A 17,407-nucleotide genomic window follows, 5' to 3' on the forward strand; every position below is an offset into this window, starting at 1 on the left:
GGATGTGAGGTACGCGTACGGTTCTCTTCTTCCTCTGGGGGTTCTGACCTTGAGAGCGCCAACAACTTACAGTTGGAACAGGAGGCTGCCAGCATAAGGAATGAGACAATTTAATCTGAAGACGCAGTGGAGCTGGCAGGAGTGGTAGAAGTAATAGTATTTAGTTAATATAATAATTACTTGTATTGTATTTTTATAGTTTTATTTATAATCTTTATTTATTTACAGGACATTGTTTTGGATGCATTTGTTTTCCAAAGTGCTCTATGAATAAAGTTCAATTGAGGTGAGTTTAGTTGAGCCAAATGAGGGAGATGTTGTGCTAAAATGGGAACTTTTTGAATTTCTGTTATAGAATTAAAGCAATGATTACAAATCCAATACGCCTCAAGCCAACTGTCCGTTTCATTCAGAGTTGACACCCTTCTACCTCGCTTGATGGGTTGCCATCTTGGCTGACTTGAATCTGCCATCCGTGCCCCTTACTGAGCCGTGGGAAAAAGAAAGATGAAGAGCGGTACAACAAATAATGGATGGGAGATCGAGAGCGGGGCACCGATGTGACTGAACTGTTGATTTGGGCCGAGTCAACGAGGGTTTTGATTGACAGATGTGAAGGGAGAAAAGGATGATGCGAAGAGGCACATCACTCTCGGAAAGTATTGCATCACAGCTGGATCTAAAAGAGATGAGCTATTTAGAAGTAAACTCAGGGGAGTGAATAAGCCATGAGCTGGAAGATGAGATGAGGTCAAGGGGATGAGCATGCTAGGAATGCTTGACTTGGAAAAGTTGGATTTAAGCTTAAGCACCGGTGACCATCGGCGCTGCTTACCAAAGACGGGCGATTCGAGCGGTGCAATTAGAAAACAGAACCAAGAGCCTTTCGCAATATTTTTCCAGCACCACTTCTCCTGACTTTAATGCCACAATGAGACATCACGCACTTTGAGTGTAGTCTGAGTGTTTTCAGGACTGGAGCTGCTTGGCCAAAGCTCAGCTCTTGACTGCGTAAGTGACTATCTGCTATGTCTGCCACGTCGCTTCATTTGGGAACACTTAGGAGTCTCCTTGCGCTAATTGCATGGGCCCAATTACCCTGAGGGTAGAATCCAGTAAATGGCTGATTGTCTATTGACATTATGCAATGAGGTGGGACAAGACTATCCGTCTCACTTTGTGGATCGTGGCGTCAGCAAACAATTACAGCAGGCAAATGTGTCACTCTTTGCGATTTGAAAGATATCCACATGCTTGTCATGGAGAATACCGATATGCGTATTTGGTATTCCGATCATGACTTTTTAAAGTTGGCTGAGGTGTGAAAGATTCTGTCAGAGTTAAGACTTAAATATTGTGTTACTCAACTTTTTTTTTTTTTTGTCTGCGTCTTTACTCTTGAGTCCTTTGTCAAACGGGAGATGAAAGACCAAAAGATTCAAATACAGAACAGAAAAGCCTCAGGAATAAGTACATTGTGACATAGACGTGTGTGTATTTTTGAATATTTTCAAATATCCTAAAAAAAAAAAAATACGTTAAAAAAATGTTACCTTCCCTTTAAACCCCCAATAGCACGATCTGAAACCTTAGACGGTAAAGCGATAATAATGATTGTCAAACTCTTCTTTGCTTGGCGTGTAGTTTAAAAAAAATTTTTTTAAATGGAAAAAAATTAGATTTGACTTCAACAATGATGACATACTTTTAACCAGCGGTAGGAAGTTATTCAGCAGAAAATGTACTTTCCTCGAGTATTTGTTTTTCTGATATTGAAAAGCAATATAATTCATCTCTTTTCCTTATTTGTCAAAATAAGGAGTACTTTTTCAACCTCCGCAGATGATGATGCAATATAAAAGATGTAAATAGAGAGCTAAAATCAACCGCGGTTAAGCTCAATATGGAGATATTTGAGCCAGGGAGGGTTATCAGCATCCATGCAACAGAAGCAAAATATTTCACAACCACAGCCTCATTAGAGCTTTTTTGTGTTTTGAGCACATTTTTTACTCAGTACAAGATGTACACAAATTCTACTTATATCAGATTTGTTCACATTAACATGGAAATATAAGTAGTTACAATATAATGCGGTACAAGGTCATGATGTCACTGAAATAAAAACTAATTATACAGCTTTTGCTCTATTATAACATTTTGTTTGTTTGGTGATGCTTTGGGGATGACGTAATGTTGGTGTCTGCTTAAATTCAGTTAGCTTTAGAGGTTCCATTGTTCTCCAAACTACACCATTTTAGTCACCACTTTTTATACATATCTTCTGCAATTTATTAAATCAAAGGTTCACCATATTAAGCAACTAAATGAAAATATTCCTGCACCCCTTGAAGTAGGAGGATGGGGACATTGCTTTGCTCAAGAGTAGCTGGAAAGCAGAGTATCAGCTGTCTCTCATTTTTTTCCACAGTGGGGGTTGAACCCAGGCCCTACGGTTCCAAAGGCTTAGTTTTTCCAGATAATGTGGTCTGGCTGCTTATTTGTGGTATACTGGATTATTGAATCAGTGGGATAGGAAGGCCTGCCTACGGTTGTTGGAAGGACACAACAAAGACGATGGTGTAGCTTTGTATGTATAAAAAAAAAGGAAAAAAAATACAAAGGCATATAAGGGAAGACTTGTTTTTGACAGCAGCAATCTTATTTATTCATTTGTATCTTTGAGGAATCCTATTGGAGTTCTTTTTCACCCCCAAACCTGAGTAACATCTGCTTTTTTTTGTTCGATTTGAGAATGTGCGTGGACCTCTTGAGACCAAAATAATATTTCTATAATAGAGAAGCCCAATTCAACTAAAACATCAAGGAACTGGGGATAGTACAGGCAAAGTTTGAAGTAACATCTGCTGGATCTGAAAATTCTAATCGCAAGAATAAAAACAATTCAGGCACTAATGCAATGGAAAGTATTGAAACAATTCACCCCAAGCTTGCCAGTCGACAGTTGCTCGCCAGATGCTCACGTGGGAAACGAATTTAACAGTCGCCAATTTCACTCGTTCTTGTCAAACATTACAGGTAGCCCAGTACAAGTCACAGAATATCCAAGTGAACGTTTTTTCATTCCCAAATTTCCCAACTTATCAAAACTTGCTTCTTGCAAATGTCCCATCAAACCTGCTTGCATGGAAACAAAGCAATACCAACTACTTTCCAAAATAACAGCGAAAGGCACTAAATATTGCTAGACAGAACCGTGTGGAACTCTCTTACATTCCAAAAAAAAATGTTGTTAAAAGTTGTCACCTGTGTAACCCACTAAATGAGAATTTTTCTGCAAATATTTCGGTTTAACTTCAAATGTTGGGAGATTTAATGCGCGGGAGTTGAGATCTGAGTGTGTTTCATGGTAAGGCAACGCCCAGTGGGAACAAATCAGTGTGCGTCTGTTTGTGTGACACATTTTGTCAGACTACAGAGATGTCACCCACCCGCAGGCACAAGCTCGTTGTCTTTCTCTACAGCTCAGCGCAGACCTTTGATAGCAAGCAAAGAAAGCCTCCAACATAACACAAGACATATATTGAGTCGAAAATCTTTCCTGAAACCTCGCCTTACCCGGGGAGAGCTGCACTGAGGAAAAGTCACAAACAGGCATATGCACATCCCAGAGCACCTCGGTTGAAACTTATGGCAGTAACTTAAAGCCATTATGAGAGTGAGGTGTTTGGAAACCTGCTTTTAAAGTAACGGTGTCTGCCAAACAGCCGCTCTCGGGCATAATTACTGCAAGCACTCAAGGTTAATTAGTGATGGCAGGCCGGAGGAAAAAAAAATCATCTTCCCACACATAGTAAAAAAAAACAAAAATTTATACATACATAAAGTTGACAAAAGGCACAAGTACCACACTGGTCATGACATCCTATGTGGCAGTTGAGTGTCAAAGCAGTTGCTATGGTGACTCATCAGCTCAGCAAACTCAGCATTTACACTCTTACCTCTTACCGATATTAGATTTTTGTAGTTAGTGTCATAGCTGTACATGCCTCGGTGTTCCCGAACTCACACTACACGCGTAAAGAATACACAATGGAAAGTCAGTCGAAAAGATTCAAGTGCTCACATTCACCCACCGAGAGCGACACTTTGACACTGCGTACAATAAGACCGGCGCTGCTCTGTTTAAATTCTGTGGGTGAGATTGATGCACGTTTTCAAGTTACAGAGTGTCAGACAAATGAAGAATGAGAAGATATTCAGCCATTTGTAGACTTATTAAGCTAAAGCTAAAAACAATGCTAAGGACAAATCTTGCCTCCGTTATCATGTGCATTGTCCGGGGACCTGTGACATTGGATTAAGAATGCAGGTCATGAAAACCAACAATTTATAGGGCCTCTTGCTGAGGTTATTGATGGTTTAATAACATCCCCCTTGCGGTACACAATAGTTGATAGTTTATCTTACATGAACTGAAAAAACAGAAAAATCCCAATAATTAACAACCGTATGCTTGTACAGAAACACAAAGGACAACAATTTTGCTTCCATAGACTGACTCGCCGCTCCCCAATGAAGGGAACATTCAATCTTACTTAGCTACCAAAAACCAATGTTTTCCTTATTTTATGTAACCTTGGCGGTGGCACAGTGGATCAGCTGGTAAAGCGTTGGCTTCAGAGTTCTGAGCACCCGGGTTTGATCCCGGCCCCGCCTTTGTGGAGTTTGCATGTTCTCCCCGTCCCTGCGGGGGTTTTGTCCGGGCACTCGGGTTTCCTCCCACATCCCAAAAAAAGATGCATTAATTGGACACTCTAAATTGTCCCTTGATGTGCTTGTGAGTGCGACTGTTGTGCGTCTCCATGTGCCCTGAAATTGCCTGGCAACCAGTTCAGGGTGTACCTCGCCTTCTGCCCATTGACAGCTGGGATAGGTTCCAGCACTCCCTGTGACCCTCGTGAGGATAAAGGACAAAGAAAATGGATGGATGGATGGATGGATGGAACCATGATCATTCACTGAAGTTCTGTTGTTTGGGTAGACGTAACCAGTATAAATATGTCACCAAACAAATGACAATGACATACAGCTCGCAATATCGGGCTATATCTAAACTGATGATACTGAAGTCAGATTGGGGAAAGAACAATCCTGTTAAAAGGAAAGAGGAAAACAATGTTAAAAGCCAGCTGAAGTCGCATAGCAACACTCGATATGGTTTGTACATACTGTTCATCCACGTGATTGGGAAATTACAGTTCTCACGGGCAGGGATAGAAGCTCTCAAATTGGTTGTGTGAACCTGCACCCTAATTTCATGCCGGTGTCAACTTGCTCTTTTTTTTTTTTCTTTCCCCAAAGCCTCCTTTTCTCGACTGATTTCATAGGGCTGTCATATTATACCACTTAACATGGTCTTTAAACGACCCGTTAACGCAGTCAATTAGTCCAGAGGAGCAAAGACGCTGGCACTGCACAATGGTTAAATGTCAGCCATGTTCTTTTATGCAGTGTGAGCGTGTCAAACGCGCGAGGGGGCTCTGGAAATAGGAGCAAATGTTTCCAACCCCGTCAAGAATTCATTGAATCTATGAATTCTTTGTCTTGCTGTGCAGAGAGGAGCACGGTGACACACATGCACGCACACACGCTGCTTGACAGCAAGACGCACACAAATCTCGTATTTGCACACTTCAAGAGTGTACACAGTGACTTTGTGTGACACACATACAAAAAGAAATAGCTGGCTAATTTGGTGACTGCATCCATTCAGACACAGACAACACAATGTGGCTTATTTGAGAGAAAATAGGAATCATATAATCGCTCCTGCAAGTTAAATGGAGCTCAATTCATCTCCCTGATTTGTGTCACACAGAAGTTCTGCAATGTGCAAAGGCTTTTCTCTTTATCAGATGATTGTGCGCCTTTCAGACGACACACTGTAGGAGAAGTTCAGCCAATCAGCATTGGGCGCCCCTCCCTTGTTACTGGTGTTTACAGACAGAACATAGCGCTCCACCAGTCCCCTGTACCTTGGAGAGATCATCTGTGCCTTCAGGAGGCATTACATAAAACGTTTGCAAATGCGACATTTTCCCAACACCAAAATCAGTCCATTGAAAAGCCGCCGAGAGGATTATCGGGCTGGGAGACAGCGTCCTCACGCTAGGCGATTTCTTCAAAAAAACACTCCCCACTGAAGACAGTGGGGGCGGGCCCAGTGAGATTCAGACCTCTTTTTCAAAAGGGATACACTCACAATATTTGGTTCATATACCCCCCAAAGTCCTCATTCCAAGTCATTATACCCTTAACGTGATTTCACCACTTTAAGAATCTGAACACTGTTTCAAGAATGAAAACAGCACACAATCATAAAAATTGGATGTCCACTCATCCTTCCTTGGCAGGAAATGATGGTGAACACCAAATGTAGCAGGAAATTGATATTTCATTCATGGTCAGTCGCTTCAGGTAGTGACTGAAGTACTGGCATCACTGCGGGTGAAATTGGTTTCCTTCATAAAATGGCAAGGCTAGACTTCATTGCCCTGCTAATATGGAACAGGCTGCGTGTTTAATCATAAATTTTCCCCTACTCATTGAAGACCCTTCAAATGGAGTCTTTAATTCCAGGGTTGGGAGGGAAGTCCTGAGTAAGATTGGGGTGGAACCTTGGCGCACCAACAAAAAATAAGCCACTAACTCTTGCACAAACATCGTGATAAATGTAATGAAATGTGCATTGACGTATTTGCCTTTAACACGCCGTATGTTCTGCTTATACAGAACGGAAACCTATTAAAAAAGGCCTAATGACACCTGTAAAGGGGAATACACAGTAAGATGTAGAGGAACAAGAGTGTATTAAGATTTAAATAACAGCCAGAAGATTTTATTTAAAGGTTTACCAAAGATTTCATGCATGTTTTGGAACAGATGCTGTATAATTGTTTTTGTTCTTTTTACAGCTCATATGCTACATTGAAAATGTAGTGGCAACTGCAGAGGGATCAATTCGTCACTAAAGGCCCCATTCCGCAGAGAACACCCACACAAGTATACCTTACATACAATATACTAAGAAACATGCAGTTTTCAAGGAGATGTATTTCCCAACAACAGTTGTTTGGGTTCAAATTGGGCTCAGTTGGACATATTTGAGCGTCATATCAGCCTAGCTGCTTGTACACACACCAAAGAAGAAAAGATGGTTAGTTCCAACCCCATTTTGGGTGTGTCCATGTTCCATGCTGACACTGTCAAGTGTTGTCGCTGTGCCGTGATGGACTCAAACTTGCTCACACGTTGCAGAGCTATTATCAGTGATAATCCTCCTTTCACAAAATCCTCCTTGGATGGTGTGTTATTTTTTTTTTTTTGGAGAGGGGTGAGGGGAATCCATTAAACTTCAGTACATTTCCTTCCAACCTGGTACATGTGCTTTTTAGAAGGCTTTGATTGTCAGATGAGCTGATAACCTTTCTACCTCCCCACAAATCCGCATTGAGCAGGAAAAGTTGAGCAGCCAAAAGGGTAGAACAAATTGGAAGTAAGAAAAAAAAACACGCAGAGATGAAAATGGAATCTTGGTCTGTATCCATTAGTGAGGTCCAGTGCGCAAAGCAGTGGCTCACCTCACTTGAAGGCTGCCTCTGCACTTCTATCATTAAACTAATTCCTAGAGATTAAAGAGGAGGTCTCCATTAATCTGATAGGCTTTATTGACTTGGTGTGGTTTCTTGGACTGGGTGTCACATGCATGCAGAGATGCATTATGACTGTGTTATACTCGTGTTTGAAACGTACATCCGATGGACAGAATATTGCCATATTGATGCTGTTCAACACCAGAGATGCTCTAAAAGGCTTCTGTGAAAATAGTCAAATAATCTGACAAAGCAAGTATTTCCTGAAAAGCTACGTTTTACATGGAAAAGAAACCAATAGAAATAATTTAGAAAGAGCATAAACGTATATTAAAATGTCTTCTCAAATACGTGTTGTGCTGTCAGCATTAGAACTTAATTTCTAAAGTCCCACAAAAACATGATTTAAAGTACTTTCATGGTTCATGACACACAAAGCATTGGCCTCACAGTTCTGAGGTCCCAGGTTGGATCCGGGACCCGCCTGTGTGGCATTTGCATGTTCTCCCCGTGCCTGCATGTCTTTTCTCCAGGCACTCTGGTTTCCTCCCACATCCCAAAAACATGCAACATTAATTGAACACTCTAAATTGCCCCGAGGTGTGATTATGAGTGCGGCTGTTTGTCTATATCTGCCCTGGGATTGGCTGGCGACCAGTTCAGGGGGTACCCCACCTCCTGCCCGTTGACAGCTGGGATAAGTGGCTGAGAAAATGAATGGATGGATGGATGACAATTAAAAGTGTTGTTTGTACAGTTATTAAAAGTTGGTAACAGCATCAACTTGGACAGTTGTGCTAAACTTTAGAGGTTCAACTTTGTCTGTATTATCCTGAATTCAGCTGTGGTAAATTAAGTCATTCTATTTCATTTAGATATCTTTGTCAGATATGAGCCTAAAAGAGAGGAGAGTTGTACTTGCTATGTTATTTTACGCATATGACACATTATGAAGGCTAAATATGTAGTTGGTTGAAATAGTTTTTGATTTATTTCAATGAAAACGAATGACTGACCTACTGCCTTTATCACATTTTAATTATTAAATTGTTGGTAAACGCAGCCGGGATTATACTAACAAGCGGGGGAGTGATGAGCTGTCAAAACAAAGAAGAAGAATTGTCAAGGTGTGTCACACGCCCACTGATATTTACACAACAGTACAGTAGGGTGTGTAGGAGTGTTTCTGGGTAAACACACATGGGAAATAAATCCACGCGTCTGTCCAAACTTGAAGAGATTTGTCTTACTATTGATTTGCATACGTGTCTTCGTGACCATCTGTGGGCGTGCATGAGGACGCATGTGTGTACGCCTGGAAGCATATGCGATTGTGCGACAGTAACAAATGTGACAAGAGGGAGGTGGCAGAAGAGAATGATGGATCGTCTTTGTGCTGCAAGAAGAGAGTCTCCCGGGAGGGACGTGGCTACATCCTACCAGGGAGGGACAACTTAGAGTAATTGGGTCACCACCAAGCCATGCTTTTAAGACGGCGTTGCAAAAAAAAAAAAAAAAAAAAAAAAGGTAAGAGGAAGGCAGAAGGGTGAGTGGTAAATAATGAGGATTTTCTGTTTGTGTGAAGCGGTGAAATAGAAGCTAGAAAAAAAAATAGAGCAGGGAGGAAAAAAAAGAACAGTTGGCAAGAAATGAGCTGCTCTTTGGCTCTTTTTTTTTTTTTTTTTAAACCTCCCAGAAAAGCTGCAGTGATGTGATTTGTCCTGCCCAGGCTGGAGTGAAAGGTACCAACCTGCAGTCAATTTCCTGGGAAAAATCCATGACCCTTTCAGGGATCCCTTTTTTTTATTATTTTTGTCCTCCTATGTCATATTGCGTTGAACCCTCTTTCATTAAACGCAAAATGGTGCAACAGACGGGTTGTATATTGAAGCGAACTTCAGTCCACTTATAGGCTGTGACTGCAAAACAAAGGGGAGATGGCAAGAGATGGAGGAAGATGGAGACGGGCGCTATGTGGGCGTTTTCTAGTGCTCTTGCACAACTGAGGTCAGATACACTTGAGTATCAATATCAATTATCAGAATGGTCAAAAAAGCTGACAGACAACCTTCGATTTCATCTACTCTTCCGTCAGTACAAAGAACTATCATAAGGACAAAAGTCCTGTGTGTATTTATCTCACATATTTCACCCATTCTGTCCAAAAACAATACGTTCAGGAGACTTTATGGTTGCGGACAGGAAAATCAAAAAAAACTACAGGAATATTAGCATTCCGGTCAGAAAGCTAGAAATGTAAAATGAAATGAAATCATTTCACAATGATGTTAATCAGGGGGGCACGGTGGATCAGCTAGCAAAGCGTTGGCCTCACAGTTCTGAGGTCCTAGGTTCAATCCCGGACCTGCCTGTGTGGAGTTTGCACGTTCTCCCCGTGCCTGCGTGGGTTTTCACCGGGCACTCCAGTTTCCTCCCACATCCCAAAAAACATGCAACATTAATTGGACACTCTAAATTGCCCCAAGGTGCGATTGTGAGTGCGGCTGTTTGTCTCCATGTGCCCTGCGATTGGCTGGGAACCAGTTCAGGGTGTACTACGCCTCCTGCCCCTTGACAGCTGGGATAGGCTCCAGCACTCCCCACGACCCTTGTGAGGATAAGCAGCAAACAAAATAGATAGATGGATGATGTTAATAAGCCACATCCCTAGATGCAGATGATCACAGATCTGTTTACATATTGTAAATCCAATTTATAACAATGTTCCTCATTTAAAAGGATCACTGATATCTGTCACTAGCTACATTTTTAATGCAAATTCCAATTCGTAGTCAAAATAGTCAATTCATAGTCAAACTATTCACAAAAAAAAAACAACGAGGAAAGGCGATAAATCACTATTGAATGTGTGTGACCATGTTAAAACTCAGGCATGCGTCCATAATTGAAGTCACTAGATAGGTTTAAGAATACTTCCAGAAATCAGAAACAATACTATTTGCAAATGCCAGTTTAAAGCCCTATTGCACAAAGGCAAAACTTACTTCGCTATATGAACATATCACAGACACACAGACACTTTTTCTGTAACACAGTTCAAACGGAATGGAGTGAGGTAAAGTGCAAAAGTGCTCTTTGGTCAGATGAGTCCCAATTTGAAATTCTCTTGGTTGTGGTATCCTCCTGAGTAAAGGAGGGACTATCCCTGTTCTTATCAGGGAGAAGTTCAAAAGCATTCATCTCTTAGGGTATGGCAGTGAATTAATGGCTAGTGAATGGAAAGCTTGATCAAGAAGGCTGAAAGTTTTAGGATTGGGGTTCAAAGCAACAAATGCATATCTCAGACAAATATAGATGCTATACGGTGGAAAACATGACAGCGTTTCCACAACTCTGACCTGTTACTGATAAATTTTATTGTGGAATCATTTCAAAACCTTAAGCTGACCTAAATCACAGGACAGGCTCTCTTACTTTTCACAACATTAATGTTCCAGCTCTCCGCACTCCTTTAATTTTAATATTATGGTCTTCATTTTCATCTCTCATCCACTGTCTGTCCAACTCGTAGATATTAAATCTTGCCTCTCCTTTTAAACAGGTCATTCCTATGTCATTAAACGACCACAGTTTGTCATGTATAACTAATTTCTGAAACATGAAAAACTATTGCCGATCAAGGTGAAAACGTGCACCGCTGTCCCAACAAATCAGCTTCAGCAACACACACGGCAGCAGGATGGGGGATTACCCAAACTCGCCCACAAAATAGGTATGAAGGTTTAATTACATATTCTGTTTTGGGACACTATTCTGTCTATGTGGGGAATTTATTCTCTTTTGTTCATCTTTGATTATATATCGAGGGAATCCTCTCAGTTGGGCAGCAATGTGCGTGGTGGCCCCATAGGCCAAATCCCTGCCGTCTGTGTCACGATAATGCTGAAGTAACTAACAATTCTAATGGTCATACATTTTGGATTGCTACACAAAATACTACAGACATTGTGGTTTTTGGCAGACACCAACATTTCCTGATCTTTTAAAACCTCCAGAAGAGGATGTTCTGTGAAAATGTAGAGAACAAAACTACCCAGGTGAGGCTCTCTTTTTTAATGATCATGAGAAAATAATATATTAAATGCTTTTGTTTAGTAATCAGCAAAAGAACTAGGGCTGGTTTTTACCCAAAACATATTTTTTGACATTTTTTGACATATTTTGTAAAAAGAAAAATGTCAAAAGTCACCAGATCTGTGCCTTGCCATGAGCATAGCAGTGCAACAAGCCATAATTAATTAAACAGAAAGTATATAAAGTATTTTTCTTTTTTTTTTTTTTGTAACTCTTGCGAGTCTGCTTGTGTGTCCTTGTATTAAATGTGGTCCTGCAGACTGACACGCCCATAAAACATTTAAAAGAAAACTGTGCCGCAGTAGGGGGCCAAGTTTAAGGAAGGGCCTTGTCAAATGCAGTACAATACAGTTTTGTAATAATTTAATGATGACTTTAAGTAGTCCAGACAGACACTCATGTATGAAGTTTTCAAAACTTGGCTTCCGTATTTGACAACCCTTATTAGATTGAAATGTATTGAGTGAAAGTCTTTTACAGTAGAGGCTGTACTTACGTTGACATTGACAGCAAGAACTATTTCCACATAAAAGGCAATTGTCGAAGTTTGAACAATACCTATCCCTTGATCCGTGATCTGCTCAGGCAACACGGCTAATTAATTCATGTTTAAACTTCTTTCAAACTTTTAAAGGTGCTAGAGGAGGCACAAATGGAGGAAGGAGAAGACAGGATGCCAACAAAATGTAAAATATATCCCATATACTGTAATGACAATTCCAATACAGAAGTAGTCAGTGAATTGGGGGTTTTAATATTTTTAAATATGCCTTCTCAAGTTGATGAGTTTAGAGCGGGAGAATATCAAAAACACAATCTTGAGGGATCACACAACCCCCAATCCCAAAACACTTGCCTGAGAACACTTCAACAGTAAACAGTCAGAGATGAGATTCAAACCGCCAACCCTTCCATCGATGGATGACCCGCTCTACCAACTAAACCACAGCAGCCCTTTGAGTAAAACAGATTATAACATGAGATGGAAGGTGTACTACTGGAAAACCTATATACAAGAGGCCAAGGGGTAGAGTACAGACAAAAGAGTCATAGTATGGGCTAAAATGTAGGGCACATGCCAGGGGGCAACAGTATGCAAAGTGGTCGAGAGTATTAAAATGGTGAGTAAGAGTAACAGCTGGCAGAAGGTGTCTGGTTTGTTATGTGACAGCCGAGTCTCTGCAAGGATGAAGGGCAAAGTTTATAAAACAGCGGTGAGGCCGGCCATGATGTACAGATTAGAGACGGTGGCACTGAAGAGACAACAGAAAGGAGAACTGGAGGTGACAGAAATGAAGATCCTGAGGTTCTCGCTTGGAGTGAGTAGGATGGATAGGATTAGAAATGAGCTAATAAGAGGGACAGCCAAAGTTGGATGTTTTGGAGACCAGGTACGAGAGAGCAGACGTCGATGGTTTGGACATGTTCAGATGCAAGAGAGAGTGAGAAGGGAGCTGAGGATGGAGCTGCCAGCCAAAAGAGTGAGAGGAAGACCAAAGAAAAGGTAGATGGATGTCATGAGGGGAAGACATGAGGAGAGTTTTTGTTGGAGAGGGAGATGCACGAGATAGGCTTAGATGGAAAAAGATGACACACTGTGGCGACCCCTAACGGGACAAGCCGAATGGAAAAGAAGAAGATGAATATTAAAAATAAGGGGGTGCACCATGGACAACAAGGGAGGCCCTGTAGCTCAGTGGTTAGAGCACTGGTTTGGAAAACCAGGGGTTGTGGGTTCATATCCCACTGGGGCCTCCACTCCCTGAGAAGGGTTGCGTCAGGAAGGGCATCCGGCGTAAAAATTGTGCCAAACATATGTGCGTTCATCTGAGATGACACGCTGTGGCGACCCCGAAAGGGACAAGCCGAAAGAAACACACACACCATGGACAACAAGGTAGAGTATGTCCAAACGAATGGGTATGGGAAAAGGAGAACCATTAGCCAAAGGGCAGGGAATGGCCAAACTTGAGCACACATCGATCAATTGTGATTCTGTTCATCAGAAACGTAGGACTCCAGTACCATGAAGCTACAGTAGGTGTTATTAAAAAGTTCACTTGGGTTGAACACAATTGAAAAACTTAGTATCAAGTTAAACAAAGCCAAGGATAATTACTGTATATTCCTCTAGCTCTTATCTTTGCTAGCCTTTGTTGCAAATCTGATAATTTTCTGATCACTTGAGTCTTGAAGGCCACCTATTGTTTAGCCGGCAGAAGGGTGGAGAGTCTGAGTATAGATCATTCCGTAACATAAAATAGTTTTTTTAGTTCAGACTTCTAAGAGAATGTCAATCAAAAGAAACTTATCTGTTGAAAATATAATCCTGATAGGAAAAGCTAATTGGTATTAATAATGATGAAACTCCCTATTTAATCAAAAGTTCACCGCACATAAAAGTCCTTTCCACATTAATTCAGACGTGCATGGTACATTTGAACTACATGGACTTCAAACAGGTGGATTGCTGTGAAAATTGGTGGTGTGCTCGGGGAGTTAATGGCATGCAAGATTGGTTATTTTATCTTTCAATGTTCCTGTTCTCAAAACCCCTTTATTGAGGCCAATCCTTCTTTTGCAATAACTTGGAAAAAAAAAAAAGCCAAAGAAAACAAACATGCAGAGAATTCCTTCTTTCATACTCCCTGGATGACGTTTTGGTTGAAATGCAATTAAATGACCTTAATGAGGTTCAATTTTCCACTGTGGTTGCAAATTTATAATGAAGGTACGTCTGGGGAAGTTTTGCTGGTTCAATCAAAGTGTTCTGCAGATCCAGAATATTATTGGTATGACTTATTGGCCACAATTGAAAAGGTTTTAATGAGGGGTTCTGTCTTGTCCAACAGAATCCATTATTTGCAGCAAAGTAAATGCAAATTGAATGGTGGCTCCCACCATGTTCATTACAGTAGTCACTTACGATGAAGTCCTTGCAATGTGAGCCATGATAATGAGATGGCAGATTGTGCGTAGTGACAAGTGTGTCGCGTTGAATTTTTCGGAAAAAAAAAAAAAAAAAAAACAAGGGGGAAGAAACTGCAAAGAGGAAAGCGACGATGACAACCACAGACAGATTAGCCATTTGTGCAAAGTGCGTCAGGGAAAATAAACATGAAGCTGACGGTGCTAATTGGTAGATGACAACTTTGTGGTGGTTTGCAGTCAAAAGTCTGTTCCAATTTGTTGGACACATGGAAATGATGTTTTTTTTAAAGAAGACCATCAAATATTAAAACGAAAACTGGAAACCTGATAAAGCTTGTTTGAAATTATCAATAAGTCATTGCCTGGAAATATCTCACTAAAACATGATTTACTCCAGCTAATGTTTATTTTAACGCCAACAAAGCCCATATATTTTTTCTTTTTAAGAAATGAGTTGAAATGAACTTTATTTAAATAGAACACAAGAGATTATGTGCACAGTCCTTGAAAGATCGTCTGCTAGTGTTTCATTCTTTTCATTACAATTATTATTAAACAGTCTTATCCTCTGAAACCCATTTGTGGGCTCCATTAGTCTTTTATATTATTGTAGGAAATGCAATGACGCTCAAACTCAAACTGAATTGATTGCACAAGCAGAGACTGAAAGGCAAAAATAAAAGAATGGAACCATTGGAAGAACAATTAGGTTAAATTTGCTCTTCGAGATAAATCAACACAAGGCAGTGGTGTGGTCACTTGATACTTTATATTATATATTTGCTAGCACGTACTATGTCACCACAGTAAAAAAACATCCATCATTTTCTACACTGGAGGTGCTGATGTGCCAGAGCATAAATACTGGGCCTACAATGTGAAACCTTATTTTTTTTTCCATTTTCAAGTTTTGATCAATGTTCTGGTCCCCCCAAAAAAGTATTATACACTACTGTAGGAAAGTATGGGTCCTCGGTAAGTACCAAAAACCACATCTTTTGTACAGATATTCTGTATATACTGAAAATACTCTCAATGGAACTTCAGCATGGTACGGCAATCAAGTACCGTATTTTACGCACAATAAGGCACACCTAAAAGCGTTTAATTTAAACGGTGCGCCTTATATATGGATCAATATTGAGCCTTTAGTGCAGCTCCATCTAATGGATGCATAACGTAACCCCAGCCTCTATTGTAGCGTCTATTCTATGCGCCTTATATATGAAAAATGTTTGAGAATAGGGCATCCATTGAAGGTGCGCCTTATAATGCGGTGCACCTTATAGTGCAGAAAATACGGTATATTTTTCTCATCCAATAATTGCAATTTGCTCTGTATAGTGTATCGCACACAAAAAAACAGCAACGGCCGTGCTATCCTGAGAACGCCCGATCTCGTCACATCTCGGATGCTCGGCGGGTTTGGCCCTGGTTAGTACTTGGATGGGGGACCGTCTGGGAATACCAGGTGCTGGAAGCTTCTCTCCCCAGCTAAATGCAGAGGGGTTGCGTCAGGAAGGGCATACGGCATAAAAACTGAGCCAAACAAATATGCGTTCATCGAAGATGACACACTGTGCTGACCCCTAACGGGATAAGCCGAAAGAAAAAGGAGGAGACAGTACATATCAAATTGGAATGAAAGTACACCACCCCTAGGTATCAACTTGTTTCTGCAATGTGAAACCATTTTTTAATTTTCAACTTTTGAGCAACGTTATTATAGTACAAAGTATTATACACGAATGTAAGAAAATGTGGGTCCTGGATAACCACCAGGAACCACTTATATATTTGTACACAAAGTCTGTATATACTGAAAATACTCTCCCTCGAACTGCAGCAAGGTACAGGAATCAAAGATATATTTTCTCATCCAATAATTGCAATTTGCTTTGTATGTTGTATGGCACACAGCACGACCACTTCTCATCATTGTGGTCGAATTTCATTAACCGTACAGGGAATTTTTGTTGAACATTTTAATTTTCACAGGGCATCTGTTATAAAAATAAATGATTCTTTTTCTGTTTGTTGTGTGTGTGAATTTGTACAAAATAATTCACTCTTATCACTTCACTGACAACATCCATCAACCTTTGCTGCTTCACAACCAGTGTCACAAGATGTTGAACCAACTGGAGGTTAATGAGGCCCAAACCGACGATGGGTCACAACAGTGATCGGGCTGAAAGAAGTGAAAGACCTCCAACTTCCTGACAGTAAGTTCCCTGTGATTGATGTGTGACCAGTGCATATAATCTCTGAAAGCCTTGGCTCACCTCAATGACAACCTTGCAAGGCAATACACTCTCTTTCACCCCCTACTCTAATAATCCCTCTCTCGTCTTCTCCCATACTTCCACTTGCTTTAATCTCATGCCCTCCCACATGTTCCGCTGCTCTCCTACACATCCGTTTAATTCATCGGTGCAATTCAGTTCCATCATTAGCGCAGGACAACAAATGCTTATCGAGCCAAAACACGTAAATGGAAAAAACACAACACGAGGACGGAATAAATACGAGTAAGGATTTAACTTGCTAGAGTTGCTATTTTAGCACTGTGCTTTACATGCACGCCGTATGCAAATGATTTTTCCCCCAAAAATTAATTCAGATGAAAAATTAATTCCAATATGTTGATCCAAGTGTAGTTTTATTTTGGAACCTGTCGCCTGACTCTCCAAAGAGTATCAGGCAGGCTTATACTGCACATTACTATCTCCACGCGCATATCACCTCACATGCACACTTATAGT

The 17,407-nt window shown here is 40.7% G+C and overlaps 1 protein-coding gene and 1 non-coding gene across 4 annotated transcripts in view; one reads left to right on the forward strand and one right to left on the reverse strand.

The window, feature by feature from the left end:
- Nucleotides 1–17,407, reverse strand: part of fut8b (fucosyltransferase 8b (alpha (1,6) fucosyltransferase)) — a 197,926-nt gene that overhangs the window by 167,625 nt on the left and 12,894 nt on the right. The window lies entirely within an intron of this gene.
- On the forward strand, nucleotides 13,394–13,466 carry trnas-gga (transfer RNA serine (anticodon GGA)). The gene has a single exon. It is a non-coding gene; the product is annotated as a tRNA-Ser (tRNA).

The sequence above is a fragment of the Syngnathoides biaculeatus genome, chromosome 23 (assembly GCF_019802595.1).
Source record: "Syngnathoides biaculeatus isolate LvHL_M chromosome 23, ASM1980259v1, whole genome shotgun sequence".
NCBI classification, from domain to species: Eukaryota; Metazoa; Chordata; class Actinopteri; order Syngnathiformes; family Syngnathidae; genus Syngnathoides; species Syngnathoides biaculeatus.